Below are 20,489 nucleotides of genomic sequence, written 5' to 3'. Positions count from 1 at the left end.
AAAGCAGATAAATATGCACACACACAAATCAATCGCAGTCTTAGGTTTCAAAAGACGATAGTAATTGCTGTAATATGCAAGCTCTCTATAGGTCCTTTAGGGCTAACCCATGCTAAGCAACTTGTGGATCTCTTGCTTATGCTTAGCAATATTACCCTCATGATCACAATTCCTTTTTATCGGGCATTTTTATTCCTTCTCCCAGTGTTCAAACTGTGATGGGATGAGGGCTTGTGCACCTGCCCTCTTCATGGGTGTGGGGGAAACAATCAACAAAGTCTTTTGTTCCTCGATGTTCCACAGTGGTTTGTCTGGTGTCTACAGGCCTTCTTTTGCTGGAGAGGAGATGATACATCTTGTGGTGAAATAGTATTTCACGCTTGGCAATGCTTTTCTGGCCACTGGGGGGTTTACAGCCCTAGCAAACTTTTTTATAGTTACAGAGCAAACACTCAAACATTATCTTATATCATGGGGTACAAATGCTATAAGTAAGATCAATGCATGCAGCATCCTGTAAGCATTTCATAAAGTCTAAACACTAAACATATTCTTATGACTGTAACATCTATCTGAACAATACTACCACGCAGGTGACCCAGACTGGTTCCAGCTATGCATTTGTCAGTTTTCAGGGAGGCCAAGGGGATGTGGAATGAGCTGGCACCTGGTCTGCTGGCATCATACCATCCACTACAGTCGTGTTGAGGGTGTTCTTGACATTTGAGATGAGATCAAGTCTTTACACAATCTTCAGTCAGAAACTGCTAGCTTGCAAGTGAACATTTCAGAGTTTTCATTGCTTGTTTTGGCTAAGATGTGGTATTCTGTTTTACCAAAAATTAACATTGTGAGCAAAAAATTTCTGAGTCCAGCTCTTGACATTCAAACAGCTGGTAGTTTACTCGATGGCCTTCAAAATGTTTTATTGGAATTATGGTCTTCTGTTTTTTTTGCGTATAAAGAAGTTACCGCTTCATAGTCAGAAACCTTAGGTATATCAAAGAGAAACAATCTCGAAGGAGAAAGTAATGCCAGGAAAACTTGCAAAGCATGAAAGGTCATCAGATCCTGAAAGTGTTTGCTAGAGAGGTTTTCAGCCCTGTTTTAGACACTATAATAACACAGTTGGACGTTAAGATGTGTATGTACGATGGAGTTGGAAAAGGTTTTGCTTTTTTGACAGATGACAAACTAGAAGTCTTAGCAGAGGAGACCTAGAAAGGCACACTGGAAACTTAGCCAGCAGCTACCCTGAGGACTTAAAATCTGCACTGGGAGGGTGAGCAGGGGAGAAGTGACTCTTGGACAATAGGGTCCTGATCTCAAGCGGTGTTTGCCAGGAGAAAATGTCCCTGAGCTGCTGCCTGTTCCCAGGCAGCTCCATGAAGGAATTCAGGGAGTTCTAAGAATGAAGCCAAGGGATGAAACCACCCACCCAGATGCTGAGAAACAACTGGGGAAAGTGAGGGAAATGCCTCATGTCCCCTGTATAGCCCTGCCTCCCTTCTGACTTGGGCTGGGTGCTCTGGCCCCACAGGGTAACCAGAGACACAAGGAGGATCAGACCGCTTGGTTCAACCCTTGACCTCGGAACCTTCCCCCCTTGCTAAGGAGGTACAGGCTTCTCCTGCCCAGACCTAGGAGTGACGGGGGCATTCCAGGCCCAGGTGACTGATGAATATTTACCCTGAAATACCTGACTCATGCCAGGTAATTCCTAAGAAAGCCGTGCCTGCCACAAGGAAGGGCCAGAGCCATGAACATTGCTGAGAAGGAGCTCGCGCCTGGGGACGGTGAAGTGAAATGTATTGGTCTTCTCGGATAGGAACTCTGCTCCCATTAGCTTCAACATTTGCATTTCACCCCAACAATCGTGAGAAGCTCAATCAGCCGCTGTGAAGAGCTGAGCACTCTGGGCTGATGGTGGGTTTACACCTGCTGAGGATCTGGCCCTCTGCATTTCCTTAGTTTTCAAATTTAAGTGTGGGCCATTCAGTTTACCCAGGATGGGTGTGCATCTGCTTCCCCTGATGGAGGCCTCTGTCATAAAAATAAAGGGAAGGGTAACAACCTTTATGTCTGCAGTAATATAAAATCCCTCTTGACCAGAGGTTCAGAAACACTTACCTATAAGGGGTTAATCATTTAATTAACCTAGTTGACACCTGACCAGAAGGACCAATTGGGAAAGAAGATACTTTCAAATCTCATGTGGGGTGTGGGGGTCGTTTGGCTCTTTTCGTGTGTGTCCCCTCAGGACAAAGATAGAGGGACCAGGGCAGGAAAAAACATCTCTTTAAAAGATCCTGAAATGAAATAACAGAAATTGTAAGTAATAGCAAGGAAATGCATTAGAGTATCTTTTGTTTTAGCTTGTGAATTTTCCTTATGGTAAGAGGTAATTTTATTCCTGTTTTGTAACTGGGAAGCAGAGTCAGAGGGATTTGGTCTGTGCTCACTTTGTTAACCTATTAGTTGGTATATTATTCTCAAGACCCCCCAGGAAAGAGGGTGAAGGGACTTGGGGGATATAGGGCTCCAAGTGGCCCCTCCTTGAATGTTTGTTTAAATCACTTGGTGGTGGCAGCAATACTGGACAAGGACAAGGAAAGGAATTTGTGCCTTGGGGAAGTTTTTAACCTAAGCTGGTGGAATATAAGCTTAGGGGGTCTTTCATGCGGGTCCCCACATCTGTACCCCACAGTTCAGAGTGGGGAGGGAACCATACGTCACCATTTACACCAGGGCCCGGAACGTGTAAATCGCCGCCCAGGGAGGATGGTGCATTTCCTAGTCTCTTTGCACAGGTGCAAATGACAACACCCAGTGCAGGGCGCTAAGGAGCCAAGCACAGGGCGCGTGATGGGCCGAGGGCTCCCCGGGCTTGAGGGCCGGGAATTGGGAAAGTTGCCATTTTACCCTGCACTGATGGGGGCCAGGCCCCAGCTGGTGTGAGTCCAGTGACCCCCGTGGAGCTCTGGCCAGTTGACACCAGCTGGGGTTCTACCCCGGTGATTCCAGCGGAGCTCTGAGCAACGCCCACCCGCTGGGGGTCTGACCCCAAGGACTCCAGTAGCCCCACAGCAGCCTGTACCCGCTGGGGATCCCCCCACTGACTTCAGGGGGCTCCAGCTGATTTACACTCCCTGGGGCTCTGCCCGGAACTTTCCATGGGACAAGATGGACGTGAGCAGTTGGGCCAGTCATGGCCAGGGCAAGATGGCTCCCCACAGCCACACTGACCTCAGCGCTGACCGACGGCGGGTGGGGAGGGGGAGGAAACAGCTTTTATTTTATCTGTTCTCTCAGCCCTGACAAACGCTTCCTCCTGCTCCCAGCCCGGCTGGTGGCTGGGCCCTGGCTCCTCTTAGCTCTGTCTGCCTGGGCGTTAAATGATTGTAGCTGCCATCAGCACAGATCTGCATGTTCAGTACTGACACCCGGTCCCCTCCCCGCCCTGGTCTATAAGTGCCCTGGGTCCGGCCAGTGTCCCATGCAGGCTGCACTTGGACTGGCCTTGCACCAGAGCAGCTACCCAGCGAGACACTCAGGTGAGACCCCGGCTTCCTCCAGCTTCTTCCTCCTCCTGCGCTGGGGGCTGGCGGCAGCTGATCTGTTACAGGGGTGGGTGGCCAGGCTTGTCCCATGTGTGTCACCTGAGCCCTGAGCCTGGGGCCGTCTCTGTCTCCCCCCTTCCTCCCCCCCAGCACAGCCCTGCACGCGGCACCCTAACGCCCTGCGGAGCTGTGCCCAGTGCTCTGCCCCTCCGGGAGCTGGGCCCGGCCTCCAGTCCTGTGTCCAGTCCCTGCTGGAGCATCTCTCTGCAGGGCGGCTCTCCCATTCGACCCCTTCTTCCAGTCATGGTGCAACGGGGGTCCCAGCCCCCACCATGGGCTGCAGTAACTATAACACCTCCCCTCCCCACAACCACACTGTGTTGGATTTCCAGACACATGATCCTGGAGCTGGAAATATGAGTGTGATTCAAACACCTGTTAGTGGAGAAAGGCCGCGGGGGTGGGTCAGTGGGTGTTTCATGTACCATGGGTGATAACTCAAGAGGACTCCATGTTTCTAACACTTAGAATCATTGACTATCAGGGTTGAAGGGACCTCATGAGGTCATCTAGTCCAACCCCCTGCTCAAAGCAGGACCAGTCCCCAGATTTTTGCCCCAGATTCCTAAATGGCCCCCCTCAAGGATTGAACTCACAACCCTGGGTTTAGCAGGGCAGTGCTCCAACCACTGAGCGATCCCTCTCCCTCCCCTGTTCCCTTCCTGCCTCCCTGCCGGCTTCCCTGGCCCCACTGTCCCGCATGGCCCAAGGGGAGAGGGGGAGAAGCTCAGGGTGGCAGGAATTCCCTCTGCCCGAGGGCTGCAGCTGAACGGGGGCCACTGTGGCTGGCAGCTCCATATTTCCCCCCTTTCCCGGGGCTGAGGGTCCATGGGGCTCCCTGGGGCAGAGGAAGGGAGGGTCTATCAGCCACCCCAGTGTGCACTGGCTCCTTCCTCCCCCCAAGGAGCCATGGGAAAGGAGCCAACATCCCATCTAAACCCAGAGGCCCTGCCCTGCTGGGATCCCTGCTCAGAGCTGGGTTCCCGGGGCCCCATTCTGCTGATGTGGGGTCTGGGCAAACCCAGCTTCTTCCTGCAGTGCCAGGGCCTGGAGGGTCCTGCCAGCCAGACACAGCCCCAAACGGGATCCCGATGTTAATTGTCCTAATTGAAAGCAATGGCTCTGCCTCTCAAACAGCCTCTAACCACTGTGTTCTGTCCCCACCCTCTCTCCTCAGGGGCACAGGCTGTGTCCTGTCCCGGGTGCTGGCTGCCCTTCCAAGACAGCTGCTATCGATACATCGCCCAAGAGAAAAACTGGACAGAGGCTGAGGTGAGAGGCTGGGGGCAGCGGGGCTCAGGGGTGCTGGGCTGGAGCTGGAGGCGGGGGATGGGGCGGTTTAGGGTGAATATCAGAGTAAGTGAGCTGGGCTGGGCTGGGGAATCTGCTCCAGTGGGAGGGGCGGGGGAGGGTTGCCAACTTTCTAAGCTCACACCCCTGCCCCGCCCCTTCTCTGAGGCCCCGCCCCCACCCGCTCCATCCCCCCTTCCTCTGTCACTCTATCCCCACCCTCACTCACTTTCACCAGGCTGGGGCAAGGGGTTGGTGTGTGTGTGTGTGTGTGTGTGTGTGAGGGCTCTGTCTGGGAGTGCAGGCTCTGGGGTGGGCCCAGGGATGAGGGATTTGGGATATGGGAGAGCCTCTGGGCTAGGGGAGGGGGTTGGGGTGTAGGGGGGTTATGGACTCTGGGCAGGGGTGTGGGCTCTGGGGTGGGGATGGGGATGATGGGTTTGGAGGGTGGGAGATGATGTGGTCTCTCTCCAGGGGTTGGACTCTCGGGTGGTGCTGGGGATAAGGGGTTTGGGGTGCAGGAGACAGCTATGGGCTTGGGCAGGGGTTGGGGTGGGGTCAGGGCTCTGGCGGGGGCGTGGTTCTGGGTTGGGGCCCAGGATGAGAGGTGTGGGGTGCAGGAGGAGACTCCGGGCTGGGGCAGGGGATTGGGGTGTGGTAGAGAGTTCAGGGTATGGGGTCCTGGCAGCGCTTACTGCAGCTCCCAGGAAATGGCCACCAGGTCCCTGCGGGCCCTACGCATATGGGTGGCCAGGAAGGCTCCATGCGCTGCCATGACGCCCGCAGCTGCTGTCCTGCAGCTCCCATTGGTTGCGGTTCCCAGCCAATGGGAGCTGCGGAACCGGCACTAGGGGAAGGGGCAGCACGTGGAGCCTCCCTGGCTGCCCATGTGCCTAGGGACTGCAGGGACCTGGCGATCGCTTCCAGGAGCCGTGCAGAGTCAGGGCAGGTAGGGAGCCTGCCTTAGCCCTGGGTCCCCGCTGCACCACCGACCGGACTTTTAGTGGCCCAGTCAGCAGTGCCTAGCGGAGCCGCCAGGGTCCCTTTTCCCTAGGTGAGAGCTCAGGGCTGGCACATTTCCCACTGCCCCAGACAGAGCCCTGGGAACAGTCTAATCTGGAGATGGGCAGATAATTCCTTGCTCAGTTTCACAGCTTGGAATAAATGGGAACCTGGTAGTCCGAGCAAAAACGAGCACGGTGCAGTGTTACAACGTCCAGGTAAGCTTGTGGATCAGACCCACATGCACCTACGAGGGGAACCCTGGCAGCCCTCTGATCACTCAGGTCCTGAGATACTGATCCGGGCTGGCCCCAGCGCGCCCTGGAGCACAGATCCTGGCTCCTCTCTCTTCCCTGCCCCATGCTGAGAGGGCAGTCAGGGGAGAACCCCTTGTGTGAGCTGGTAAAACTCCTGCTTTCCAGCTTCCCTGGGTCAGTTCACGTCTCTGCTCCAGTGACAGGGAGAAGAGACGTATGCACACACACGCACACAGACCCAGACACACACCTGGCCCTGCTGGACTCTGCTGAGCTGTTAAAAGGTGGTGGCTGTAGGTCATTGTTGCACCCCTACTGTGCACACAATGATGTGGGCACCAGAACTGCATTTGCCCCTCATGAGGTCGTGTTACTCACAAGCATTCGCACACACGCCAGCTGCTTGTGAAAGTGCTGCACAGTCTCGGAATGTTCACAGATTGAGCACTAATGACAGTTCCCATGGAAACAGGCACTGGGAGGGGATCGTTAGCACAAGCTGCAGCCAGGGAGCAGACCCCGGTGGTGGGGTACGTGACCGGGTGCTCACAGCGCCAACGGGGAGGGGAAGAAGTTCCAAATAGCCCAGACGGCAACAGCGACTAGCCCAGGTTTTCAGCCTTTTTGTATTGGTGCCCCCTGTGGCACAGCCACCCTCTCAGTGTGACCTCCCGTCAGACATTCCCAACGAGAGGGGACTCGGGGCTGTCACCCCACAGAGCTGACAGCTCGCGACCCCCATGTAACCACCTCAGGACCCCAAGTTTGAGAACCCCTGGGCTGGCCAGTGTTGGTGGATTCGAGGGGTCGCTTTGCAGACAGGCTGTGAACAGGCAGGCCTGTCCCTAGCTGTTCCGGGGCCCTATGCAGCCCCCTCGTTGGGGGTGTGGGCCGCAGGCCTCTGTAGATGGGAGGTGTGGCTTGGGAGGCAGGGGGGAATCATTGGCAGAGCCCTGCACTTACCGCCGCTGGTGAGTGCAGGGCCGGGTCTGCTGCAGTCCTCAGGGGTGGAGCAGGGGCAGGGGGCCGGTGGAAGAGGTGGGGCAGGAGCTGGAGCCCTACGCAGCTCCAGACTTTGCATATGGGTAAGGACGGACCCGTGAACAGGAGGGGGCAAAATCCACAACGAATCCCCTGCCTGGCCCTGATCACTGGGGGCTGTGGGCCCGCCGTGAGCCGGGTGTGTTAGACAGTCACACGCTGTGGCGTAGCCAGGTTCTAACATCAGGGGAAGCAAACACATAAAAAAAGGTGCCACCCGCCCCCATATCAAATTACTAGTTACATACTTTTAAATTTGTTATACATATTTATTTTGTACTTAAAATAAAAACACAAGAATGATATTGTTTTATAAGTATGTGTATTATTTTGCATTTAAAATATTAAAAAAGGTTTACAGTATTGTATATAAAATCAAAACATAATAAAAAGACGTGTTATTTACTTATTTTATATTTCATACTGTAAACCTTTTTTTATATTTTAAATGCAAAATAACATACATACTTATAAAACATCATTCTTGTGTGGCCCCTGAAAGCAGGCAGCACACAGGAGCAAGGCGGGGTGAGGGGCACAGTCCCCTGCATGAGAGAGACAATCAGACAGAGGTGGGCAGGGTCTGTTGGGGGTTCGCATGGGGGAGAGGGGGCGGGGGGCTGCACTGGGAGGCTCTCCAATGCGGCACCTAGCCACGCTGGCTCTGTGCATCATGAGGCCACTCGGGAGAAAGGAGGCAGCAAGAGAGAGAGGCCGAGGAGGAGGTGCCCATCCCCTCCCAGCTGGGTCTGTGAGTCCCTGATCTCACAGAGTCTCAGGGTTTGGCTACACTTGCAGCTGTGCAGCGCTGGGAGTTAAAGCTGTCTTAGTACAGCTGTGTAGGAAAAGTGCTGCAGTGTGGCCACACTGACAACTACCAGCGCTGCAGTGTGGCCACATTTGCAGCATTTGCAGCGGTGTTGGGAGTGGTGCATTATGAGCAGCCATCCCACAGAGCACCTCTTCCCATTCTGGCGCTGTGGGTTGTGGGAAGGGGGCAGAGGGTGCGGGTCATTCTGGTTCCTGTCCCAACGCCCCGTGATGCATCGCTTCACATCCCAGCAATCCCTGTTTTTCCATCCACGTTTGGCGCCATCTTGCATCTTTCAACGGTTTTTGTGCAGCGTGATTCTGTGTTCCGTTTTGGTCTGCAGGAAATGGAGCCTGAACTGCTGAAGAATATGCTGACGAGTCTCGCCAGCACATCATGTTTGGCAGTTAAGCTATTGCTTAACATCCAAACTGACAGTGAGGACTCCAACAATGGTATCGACTCGAGTAACACATATGACATGAGATTGCTTGTGGCATTCACGGACATGCTCAGCACTGTGGAACGCCGCTTTTGGGCTCGGGAAACAAGCACTGACTGGTGGGATCACATCGTCATGGAAGTCTGGGATGACGAGCAGTGGCTGCAGAACTTTCAGATGAGAAAAGCCACTTTCATGAGACTGTGTGCTGAGCTTGCCCCCACCCTGTGGCGCAAGAACACGAGATTGAGAGCTGCCCTGACGGTGGAGAAGCGGGTGGCTATTGCAATCTGGAAGCTGACAACTCCAGACAGCTACCGATCGGTCGCGAACCAGTTTGGAGTGGGAAAGTTGAGCGTTGGAATCATGTTGATGCAAGTTTGCAGGGCCATTAATGGATCCTGCTAAGAAGAACCGTGACTCTGGGGAACGTGCAGGACATTGTGGATGGCTTTGCACAAATGGGTTTCCCTAACTGTGGAGGGGCGATAGATGGGACTCATATTCCTATTCTGGCACCCTCCCACCTAGCAGCCGAGTACGTTAATCGGAAGGGGTATTTCTCTAAGGTTCTCCAGGTGTCACGGAGTGTAGGGGAGTCAGGCCCTGCACCCCCAGCCTCCCTGCCGATTCACCAGGACTCTCAGCCAGCCAGAAGGTTTATTTAGACGACAGGAATACAGTCCAACACAGGTCTTGCAGGCACAGATAATAGGATCCCCCCCTGTCAGGTCCATCTTGGGACCCCATAACCCCCATCGGGGATCAGAGCCATTTCTCCCTGCTTCCCCTCTGTTCCCCAGCCAACTCCAGTCTCCCAACCCCCTCCGGCCCCTCCTCTCTCCTCAGCTTCTTTCCCGGGCCAGGAGGTCACCTGACCCCTTTTGTCTCCAACACCTTTAGAGGCACCTTTGCAGGGAGGGGCCGGGCCATCCGTTGCTAGGAGACAGAGCTTCAGGCATTTGGCTGCATGGCCTTTTGCTGCTAGATACTTAGGATCTGTACCCAGCCCGCAGTGCGAACAGTCCCACTTAGATACTTAGGATCTGTACCCAGCCCCCAGTGCGAACAGTCCCACTTCGTCACACCTCTCCCCCCTTCGAGACCGAACTGAGCGGGGTCACTCCAGCCAGTGACCTGGGGAAGTTCGAACCCACCTACATTCCCACAGAGGCCCCAGGGTCCCCCCCGATCTGGGGGGAGAGTTACCCCAGGTCATTCCAGTTTCCTGCCCCCCTGTAGGTCGGGGGGACTCGAGGGCACTTGCAGGTTGCAGGGGGGAAACCTTATGCCGCCTGCGCCCTTTCCCCACCCCAATACCCCTGGGGTGCACGCGGAGCTAGGGTCTTCTCCCCGCGTTCCAGTCTGGGGGGCTGTGATTCGGGCTCTCTTGGTTCAGAGCCCCCCTTCTGACCCTGGCCCCCCTCTGGACAGGCTCCTCAGGGCGGGGCCCGGGTCTTACAGCCATCTTCCCCGTGTCCCGGGCCTTCCTCCCCCTCTGGCAGACGTCACAGCAGCGGCAGTGCTGCCGGACATGGGCAAAGACCCCAGGCCAGTAATAGTTCTGTAGCAGCCTCTGCTGGGTACGCCAGGCTCCCGGGTGCCCTGAGGGGGGAATGTCATGGGTCCGGCACAGCAGCTGGTGGCGATACTCCTGGGGTACCACCAGCTGCCTCCTGATCCCCCCTGACTCCATTTTTTCCTGGGGGAGCCCATTCTCAGTACAGGAACCCCTTCTCCCACAGGAACCTTTTCCGGCCACCTCGTCCCATGGTCTGTCCCCCCCCCCCCGAGGCTGGCCAGGTCCCCTATCCTCCGCAAGGAGGGGTCTTCCCGCACCGCGGCCTGGTACTCAGCCGCTGGGGCAGGGACGGGGATCTGTTCTCTCTCACCGGCTGGGTCTGGGGCCACAGCCTCTCTGAGCCCTGTCCCTGGGCGTTCCCTCCGCACCGGGTCAGGGTCCGGTGCCTCGGGCAGAGTGCCTTCCCCGGTGTCAGGGTGCAGAGCCCTGCGCCGACTCTGACTACGGTTCACGGCCAGGGCACCCCGGGTGTTACTGGGCCAGTCCTCAAGATCCCCCCCCATTAACACCTCCGTGGGCAAATGTGGGTGCACCCCCACGTCCTTGGGGCCCTCCTTGTCCCCCCACTTTAGGTGTACCCTCGCCACAGGCACCCTGACTGGGGTCCCGATCACACCCCTCAGGGTCAGGTAGGTGTTGGGCACCATCCGATCTGGGCCCACCACCTCGGGCCGGGCCAGCGTCACCTCTGCGCCCGTGTCCCAGTACCCAGTGACCTCCCTCCTGTCTACCTCCAGGGGAACAAGGCACTCGCTCCGGAGGGACAGCTCTGTGCCTACCCTGTAAACCCAAAACTCAGGGCGGGGAGCATCCAGCCCCTCGGAGGGGCTGACCCGGGGCCCCCCTCCCTCCTTCGCAGGTGGTACGCGGCCAGCCCCCTTTTCCTGCGAACACTGCCCCTCATCAAGCTGGGTCTCTACCAAGTTGACTCGGTGTGGGGTTGGTCTGCTCAGTTTGTCTCGGAGCTTGGGGCACTGGGCCCGTATGTGGCCTTGTTGGCCACATTGATAGCAGCTCATGTCCCATTGGTCCCCTCGAGTGGGACGGCTGGACCTGACGCTAGATGTTTCCCTTTGGTGGGGGCCCTCCCTCGGCCCCTTCTGGGAGGTCCCATGGTGACTCTCTCTCTGCGTTGAGGCAGACCTGCTCCTTCGAGACGCCTCCCTGCTATCCCCTGCCCGACGGTCCACAAACTCGTCGGCCAGCCGGCCTGCATGCTGCGGGTTCTCCGGCTTCTGGTCCATCAACCACAGCCTCAGGTCAGACGGGCACTGCTCATACAGGTGCTCCAGTATGAATAGGTCAAGCAGGTCCTCTCTAGTTTGGGCCCCAGCTGTCCACTTGCGGGCGTACCCCTGCGCCCGGTTGACCAGTTGTAGGTATGTGACCTCCCGGGTCTTATGTTGACTCCGGAACTTCTTCCGGTACATCTCCGGGGTCAGCCCAAACTCGCGGAGCAGGGCCTCTTTGAACAGGTTGTAGTCCCCCGCCTCCGCCCCTTTCATTCGGCTGTACACCTCCACGGCGGTGGAGTCCAGTAAGGGGGTGAGGAACTGGATCCTGTCTGCAGGGTCAACCTTGTGCAGCTCGCAGGCATTCTCAAAGGCCGTCAGGAAGGTGTCTATGTCCTCCCCCTCCTTACGCCGGGCCAGGAAGCTCTTATCAAAGCTCTTTGTAGGCTTGGGCCCCCCCTCACTCCCCGCAGCCGGGGCCTCCCTGCTTTTCAGCTGGGCCAGGGCCAGCTCCTGTTTGCGTTGCTTCTCCTTCTCCCTCTCCTCGTATTCACGCTGCTTCTGCTTCTCCTCCAGCTCATGCTGGCTTTGTCTCTCCTCACGTTCTCTCTGTCTCTCCTCATGTTCCCTCTGTTCCTTACGCTCCTCCAGCTCTCTCAGTTTTATCTTTCTCTCCAAGTCCAGCCGCCTGCGCTCCACGGAGGCTGAGCGTCGCCATGACGATCCCCGGCTGGGGGGTGAGCTTCGCCGGGCCGATCCCCTGCTGGCCGGGGGGGTCACGGTGCCCTCGGTAGCTGGGCTCCTCCTACCCCTCCCCCTAGGCCTAGGGTTGGGAGGTCTCGGGAAGCCCTCAGCAGCCGGCTGACCACTCCCAGCGGGGACAGACACTGGTGCCTGCGCTGCATCTGCCCGGCTGCTTCCCTCAGAGACAGGGATCAGTTCATTCACACGATCTGCGTCCTCCAGCTGGGCAATCAGCTGGGCCTTGGTGAGCTTCCCACTGCGCAGTCCTCTCCGCTGGCACAACCCCACCAGGTCACACTTGCGCTGTGTGGCATACATCTTCCTGCTGGCCGCTCGCAGGCCGGGGTGCTCACTGCTCCCCACGGGTTCCAGGGGGACCCCTAGTGTGCCAGTCCCTGAGGTCACCACCTCTCTGCCAGGGTCGAGCTGCAGACTCCTCCGCCCCTGGGATTGCTCGCTGCAATCCCCTGGGGGACCCCGTTACTGCAAAGTCCTTCCCTCTGGTCACACTCTCCCAGGGGTTAATCGCCCCTTCGTTTTACTGCTCCCCAGTCACTTACTGCAGGAAGCGCCGTCCACGGGGTGCAGTCAATCCCACCGCTGCCACCAGTTGTCACGGAGTGTAGGGGAGTCAGGCCCTGCACCCCCGGCCTCCCTGCCGATTCACCAGGACTCTCAGCCAGCCAGTAAAGCAGAAGGTTTATTTAGACGACAGGAGCACAGTCCAACACAGGTCTTGCAGGCACAGATAACAGGATCCCCCCCTGTCAGGTCCATCTTGGGACCCCACAGCCCCCATCGGGGATCAGAGCCCTTTCTCTCTGCTTCCCCTCTGTTCCCCAGCCAAGTCCAGTCTGCCCAGCCCCCTCCGGCCCCTCCTCTCTCCTCAGCTTCTCTCCCGGGCTAGGAGGTCACCTGACCCCTTTTGTCTCCAACACCTTTAGAGGCACCTTTGCAGGGAGGGGCCGGGCCATCCGTTGCTAGGAGACAGAGCTTCAGGCATTTGGCTGCATGGCCTTTTGCTGCTAGATACTTAGGATCTGTACCCAGCCCCCAGTGCGAACAGTCCCACTTAGATACTTAGGATCTGTACCCAGCCCCCAGTGCGAACAGTCCCACTTTGTCACACCAGGCGCTTGTGGATCACCGTGGGCATTTCATTGACATTAACACAGGCTGGCCTGGAAAGGTGCATGACGCAGGCTACTTCGGAACACTGGCCTGTTCAGGAAGCTGCAGGCTGGGACTTTTTTCCCAGAGCGGAAGATCACAGTAGGGGACGTCGAAATGCCCATTATGATCCTTGGAGACCCCACTTACCTATTAATGCCGTGGCTCATGAAACCGTACACAGGGAGCCTTGACAGCAGAAAGGAACAGTTCAACTACAGGCTGAGCCGGTGCCGAATGACTGTGGAGTGTGCTTTTGGCCGTTTAAAAGGGCGCTGGAGATCTCTGTATGGGAAGCTAGACTTGGGGGAAAGCGGCATCCCCGCAGTTATAGCCGCATGCTGTACCCTCCATAGTATTTATGAAGGGAAGGGTGAAAGGTTCAGTCAGGCATGGACCTCCGAGGTTCAACGCCTGGAGGCTGAATTTGCACAGCCAGAGAGCAGGGCTACTAGAGAGGCCCAGCACAGGGCTGCAAGGATTAGGGATGCCTTGAGGGAGGAATTTGAGGCTGAAAACCAACAGTAATGTTTGGTGCCTTGCACGGGAGTGAAGTGCAGTGGTTACAATGTTAGTAGGAATCTGTGTTTCCTAAGCTGATTTGCAGTGCCTGTTTCTTTCCTGGGCTAAGGTATCTTTCACTTTTTGCAATAATAAAGACTGTTTTCAAAGCCAAGAATTCATTTATTGAAAAGAAAATTACACACAACTTTTTGGGAATCTGAAAGGGCAAGGGGGTGGGGTGGGGAACTGTACAGTCACAGGTTTGAATATGTCCTGTCTGGAGTGCTGTGCAATGACTGCTGCACTTCAGGATGCCTATACTGCACGGTGATGGGGGTTGAGTGCAGAGGGTAAGGGTCGTAGTTCTCACAGCTGGTTGGTGAACGTACAGGTGTTGGAGGCAGCTGGTGGTGGTAAGAACCTGGATGCTGGGGAAGGGGGTTTTGAGCTGATATGGGGGCACAAGGGAAAGAGCTTTGGGACAAGGGCAGCAGGGGGCGTGGGTGGGCGCGGTAGTGCTCCGCCTGCATGGCTATGAGCGCCTGGATAGAGTCTGCTTGGCATTCCAGGATGCTTAGCAGCTGCTTCGTGCTGTGAGGGCTGCTGTGATGCAAGTAGCCAAAGCAATCACTAAGCTGCTGCTACGGAAGGTAGTGACTCTGGGAAACGTGCAGGCCATAGTGGATGGCTTTGCTGCTATGGGATTCCCTAACTGTGGTGGGGCGATAGATGGAACCCATATCCCTATCTTGGTACCGGAGCACCAGGCCACCCAGTACGTAAACCGCAAGGGGTACTTTTCAATGGTGCTGCAAGCACTGGTGGATCACAAGGGATGTTTCACCAACTGTGACGTTATTGATATAAATGGGAACCATATAGAACATGGGTTGCAACCAAGGTCTTGTAGTGGCACCAAATCCTAAGTAAAGGGGGTCATATAAGGTGTCTAAGACCAGGTTCTGGGTTGCTGGTTATGATTGTACTGTCTGTATTTTGTATTATGCTCTGCCTCTGGGAACTGTCCCAGACAAGCTGATGTTAGCCCTGCATAGCTGGCTTGATGGCCCATTAAGGACCATCAGCTACACAATTGACCCATGGAGAGAAGGCAGACACGCCTTGTGACTCAGCGAAGTATGCAGAGACTTGTCCTTGTGACTGCAGACTCCATTTTTGCTGTAATTTTCCACAGTGAGGACAAAGGGATTCTTACACCTGGAAAAGTCTATATAAGGCTGATGCCTCATCTCCATTTTGTCTTCAATCCTGCTTCTGACCTCTGGAGGGACTTTGCTACAAACTGAAGCTCTACACAAGGGACTGAAAGACCCATCCCCGCGGGGGATGTATTCCAGAGACTTAATTTGAACCTGCAGTTTACTCCATCACTGCTGCAAGCCTGAACTAAGAACTTTGCCATTACTGTATGTAATTGATTCCATTTAACCAATTCTACCTCTCTTCTCTACCTTTTTCCCTTTGTAAATAAACCTTTAGATTTTAGATTCTAAAGGATTGGCAACAGCGTGATTTGTGGGTAAGATCTGATGTGTATATTGACCTGGGTCTGGGGCTTGGTCCTTTGGGATCGAGGGAACCTTTTTCTTTTATTGGGGTGTTGGTTTTCATAACCATTCATCCCCGGGACGAGTGCACTGGTGGTGATGCTGGGAGACTGGCGTGTCTAAGGAAATTGCTTGTGTGACTTGTGCTTAGCCAGTGGAGTGAGACCAAAGTCCTTTTTGTCTGGCTGGTTTGGTTTGCCTTAGAGGTGGAAAAACCCCAGCCTAGGGCTGTGACTGCCCAGTTTAAGCAATTGGTCCTGATTTGGCACTCTCAGTTGGGTCCCGCCAGAATCACTCCGTCACACCAACATCCACGTGGGATGGCCGGGAAGGGTTCATGACACTCGCATCTTCAGGAACACTACTCTGTTTAAGCGGCTGCAGCAAGGGAATTACTTCCCAGACCAGAAAATAACAGTTGGGGATGTTGAAATGCCTGTCGTTATCCTGGGGGACCCAGCCTACCCCTTGATGCCATGACTCATGAAGCCATACACAGGCAGCCTGGACAGTGGTCAGGAGCTGGTCAACTACAGGCTGAGCAAGTGCAGAATGTTGGTAGAATGTGCATTTGGCCATTTAAAGGCGCGCTGGCGCACATTACTGACTCGCTCAGACCTCAGCCAAACCAATGTCCCCTTTGTTATTGCTGCTTGCTGTGTGCTCCACAATCTCTGTGAGAGTAAGGGGGAGACCTTTATGGCAGGGTGGGAGGCTGAGGCAAATCACCTGGCCGCTGATTACGCACAGCCAGACACCAGGGCAATTAGAAGAGCACACCAGGAAGTGGTGCGCATCGGAGAAGCTTTGAAAACCAGTTTCATCACGGGCCAGGGTACGGTGTGACTGTTGTGTTTGTTTCTCCTTGATGAAACTCCCCCGCCCTTTATTGACTCATTCCCTGTAAGCCACCCACCCTCCTCCTTCGATTACCACTTGCTTCCTAAGGAAATAAAATCACTCTCGTTTAAAAATCATGTATTCTTTATTAATTGATTATAAAAAGAGGGCAAGAACTGACAAGGTAGCCCTGGTGGGGTTTGGGAGGAGGATAGGAGGGAAGGAAAAGGCCACTAAAAAAATTTCACAATAATGACAGCCTTTTGGTTGGGCTGTCCACTGGGGTGGAATGGGCGGGTGCACGGAGCCTCCCCCCACGCGTTCTTAGTCGTCTGGTGGGTGAGGAGGCTAAGGAACATGGTGAGGGGGGAGGGTGGTTATACAGGGGCTGCAGCAGCACTCTGTGACCCTGCTGCCATTCCTGAAGCTCCACCAGATGCCAGAGCATATCAGTTTGATCACGCAGCAGCCCCAGAGTTGCATCCCGACACCTCAGATCTCATCTCGAGCGTCTCTCCTCTCCTCACATTCGTCCCTCCTGTCCTCACGGTCACTGGCATCTTTCCTGTACTTTGATACCACGTCCTTCCACTCATTCAGATGAGCTCTTTCATTGCGGGTCACTTCCATGATTTCCGAGAACATTTTGTCTCGTGTCTTTTTTTTCTGCCGCCTTATCTGAGATAGCCTTTGGGACGGAGGAAGTGATCTGGTATCATTGCATGACAAAGCCTAGCTGCGTATGGTCCCGGTGTTTGCTGGCAGGGGAAAGCAAGTCACAAAATTCCATGAAAGTGCCCTTACGCATGCGAAAGTTTTGCAGCCACTGGGAATTGTCCAAAACCTGCAAAACTGCTGTCCCACCAGTCTGAGCTTGTTTCCCGGGCCCATCAGGCACTCGGATCTCAACCCAGAATTCCAATGGGCGGGGGAGACTGCGGGAACTATGGAATAGCTACCCACAGTGCAACGCTCTGGAAATCGACGCTAGCCTCGGTACATGGACGCACACCGCCGAATTAATGTGCTTAGTGTGGCCACGTGCACTTGACTTTATACAATCTGTTTTAAAAAACCGGTTTCTGTAAAATCGGAATAATCCCGTAGTGTAGACATACCCTCTGATTGTATAATTTCCACGAATCAACTCTTCTCTGTGCAGGGAAGCAGGTGGAAGCCCATATAGGGGTTGATGGGATAATTTCCCTAGGGTGGGTGGGGGAGGAGATGTGTGGGGAATCTGGGGAGAAAAGAGGAATGTGGGCAGTTAAGTGACCCGCTGAGGCCCCTATCGCATTGCAGGGGGCATCCACACCAGGGACAGGTGGTGTCACCACCTGCCCCACAGCCTTGGGGGACTCACAGCGCTCTGCTGGTGTAGGTCCAAGGCTGGGCTGCTGCCTGCCGCCGAGTCCCCTGGCCTGTGCTCTGTGCTCTCAGCGCCAAGGGAAGGTGGCAGCCCCCTTGCGTGACACATGTGGGCAGCAGCTCTCCGCACCCCGTGAGCATGTCCGACCCCCCACCCTTCCAGCCCCTGCTACTGCATTAGATCCTGCTCCCCAGCCTGGGTCAGGTTAGAGCTGCAGGCCCTGGTGTCCTGGATCCATGCGGTCACGGATCTCAAACAGCTCGGGAACAGTCCCTGGGAGGAACCCCTTCACTGTGTCAGCCCCCTTAGGGCCACACACTCTCACGGGGGTAAGTGCCTTGGCTTCACCGCCTCCTGGGACCAACCCTCGGCTCCCTCAGCACCCCTGCTTCACAGCACAAGCTCCCTGCAGCAAGTCCACCTGGACTGGACACCTGAGGTGAGTTACACACGCAAAGGGAGCCAGGCACCCCCAGGTTCCTCACTCCTGAGTGACTCTCAGCCAGCGGGGTAACAGCAGGAGGGTTTATTAGATGTCTGGAACACAGCGCAGAAAGACCTTAGTTACCATGGAGAGTTACAGCCAAGTCCATCTGGGTGAGTCCAGAGCCCAGAGCCCTCTGACCCCTCCTCGAGTCCCAGTCCAGCAGCATCTCTCAGCCTCCAGCACCCACACTTAACACCCCCACCTGGCCCCTCCTTAGTCCTTTGTTCTCCAGCTGGTCACACCCGGCTGGCTTCCTGCAGAGGGGGCGGCCATCCATGGTTGTTAGTTGCTAGGTGCCAAAAGTCCAGGCAATTGGAGTGACCATTCTCTTCTCAGGCTCTCCGTGGACACGGGGCCCAGGTCCCAGACAGCCAGGAGTTGGTCACAACTGGATCTCTGCAAAGAGTGAACAATCTCCTGCCCACACACACTTAACCATGCTGCACATAGGGGAAACTGAGGCACACACGTTAGTCATCAAAAATTTTACAAAAAATTCCCACTGTGTCACACTTGGGATTCTCAGGACAGGGGCTGGTTCTGGAAAGAAAGGCCTGGGGGGGAAATCTCATCCCACACCTGCCCTGAGCCCCCAGCCCTGAGTGCAGGAAAGCGCCTGCAGCAGGGATCATGAGCTGTAAATTGGAGTCTCCCCCACACCCCAGGTCACTTGTACTTGCTGACAACGACGGGAGGTGGGGAATGGGGGGGAGGGGCGACAACCCTAACCGTACAGTGATGGCACCAGTCAGCGCCTGTGCTGCCAACAGAGCGATGAGCTGGGCTGCCTGTTACAGACCGTGCTGGGGTAGACTAAGTGTCTGGAAGAGATGAGTGTATCTGGGCTCTGATTGGCTGAGACAATTGCACCTGGCAGGGTGGTTCATGACATCAGTGCGGTGCCTACAGGTAACAAACGGGACACAGGAAAGTTCCCGTCACAGGAGTCAGGTGCTGTAGCATCCTGCTGCCCCAGGGTTTCCGCCGAAAACTTCTTCTCCCCAAACACTTGCTCAGGCTCTGGCTCTGCATGGAGCTGTGGTTCATTTGCCGGCTGTTTGGCACTCAGATTTCCCTGACTCCCACATTGTGTTACAGGGCAAATGTTACCCACCCTCATCGCTTGCAACCCCAAGGGATCGATTCACGGTGTAGCACCTGTGGGAGCCCCTGAGGAGACTGAGGTGCCCTGGTTAGTGATGGGAACAGCCCAAGGCCCCCAGAGGTCAGGAGCTGATTGAATTATCCAGACAGGACAGGGTCCCGCCACATGGCACTGGGAGCTCTGAGGGCCGATCTCTCCCTGGCCAGGCTCCGGGGCCAGCCGGCCATACTCATGTCGCTCCCCAGCACCAGGTATGACTGACCAGAGGGTCCTGCTGTCCCACCTCCCAGATGTAGCAGGGGGCAGGGGCACTGCACTGAGATGGCTTCAGCCACCCCTCTCAGGCAGCACCCACAGACCTGTGATGGGCACCAGATCCTGCCCCCCCAGCGCCCCACATCTCCTCTAGACCATCCTGCAGGGATCCAGCCTCTCCCCGTCCTGCTCAGCACCCACCCCACACTGCCAGGAATACGGAGCGAAGGGCCAGGCACAGAGCTCTCCTGCACAGACCGTTACGGGTGTCACCATTTTATTTCCCCATTAAGAGGTGACAGTTGCTGCCACAATTGCAATTTCCTTTGTAATCTAGCAGTTCTGGTGCGTTAGGGCCCAGCCCTGAGTGAGCAACTTACCCAGGTTACAATGAGCTGAGATAACAAAGTGCCGGCTCATTGCCTCTGGGCAGGGGGCGAAGGAGCTCGCTGCTCTCTGGGGTAACCAGGTTCCTCTGACTCTCCCTGCAGCCCGACACAGCCCAGTATGGCTGGGCCTTTGCGTTAGGCTTGGCCAGCTGCTGCTGTGCAGGGCGAGGCTGCTGCTGGCTTCTGCCTTCATGTTTAGTTGTGGTTTTAAATAACTGCTAGAAGGGTTTAGGAAAGGTGAATATGGCAAAGTGATGGGACTTGGGGTGTCCGACCTGAAACAAGTCCCTGGGACCTGATTCTCAGGGGCTGACCGCTGAGCACCCCTGTCCCTTTATAGGGTCCCCAGCTGAGGACCCCAAAACGGAGGCACTGTTGTAAATCTTGGCCAAAGAACATAGAGCAGCTGCTTTCAGAGCCAGATCTCCTCTAGGGGAGAAGTATTTCAGCAGAAACCTTGGGGCAGCAGGATGTTACAGCACCTGAGCGCTGGGGAGGAAACTTTCCTATGTCCCATTTGTTAGTTGTAGGGACAGCCTGGATGACCTGAGCTGCCTGCTGGGTGGAATTGTCTCAGCTAATCAGAGCCCAGAGTTCCTGTACAGTCACTGATTCAGGTCTCAGACCATCACCCACTGCACCCTGGCTGGTTCTCTGGCCTGTACTATACGGAAGGTCAGACTAGATGATCACAATGGTCCCTTCTGGCTTTGGAATTTATGACTCCATGACGTGATACATGTCAGCACTCTAAGGCATTTGGCTTAGTCTCAGTTGAAAT

The 20,489-nt window shown here is 55.5% G+C and overlaps 1 protein-coding gene across 2 annotated transcripts in view; it reads left to right on the top strand.

Annotated features, from left to right (window-relative positions):
• The first annotated feature begins 3,308 nt into the window (after positions 1–3,308).
• LOC123375811 (C-type lectin BpLec-like) overlaps positions 3,309–20,489 on the top strand; it is an 81,443-nt gene continuing 64,262 nt past the window's right edge. For both annotated transcript variants that reach the window (XM_045027110.1, XM_045027101.1), the window contains exon 1: positions 3,309–3,554. The gene's annotated coding sequence lies outside the window, so the exon portion shown is untranslated. The remainder of the gene's footprint in view (positions 3,555–20,489) is intronic.

This window comes from Mauremys mutica, chromosome 1, assembly GCF_020497125.1.
Source record: "Mauremys mutica isolate MM-2020 ecotype Southern chromosome 1, ASM2049712v1, whole genome shotgun sequence".
Taxonomy (NCBI): Eukaryota; Metazoa; Chordata; order Testudines; family Geoemydidae; genus Mauremys; species Mauremys mutica.
The sequence above is the reverse complement of the archived record's forward strand: the minus strand, read 5'-3'. Positions and strand labels throughout refer to the sequence as shown.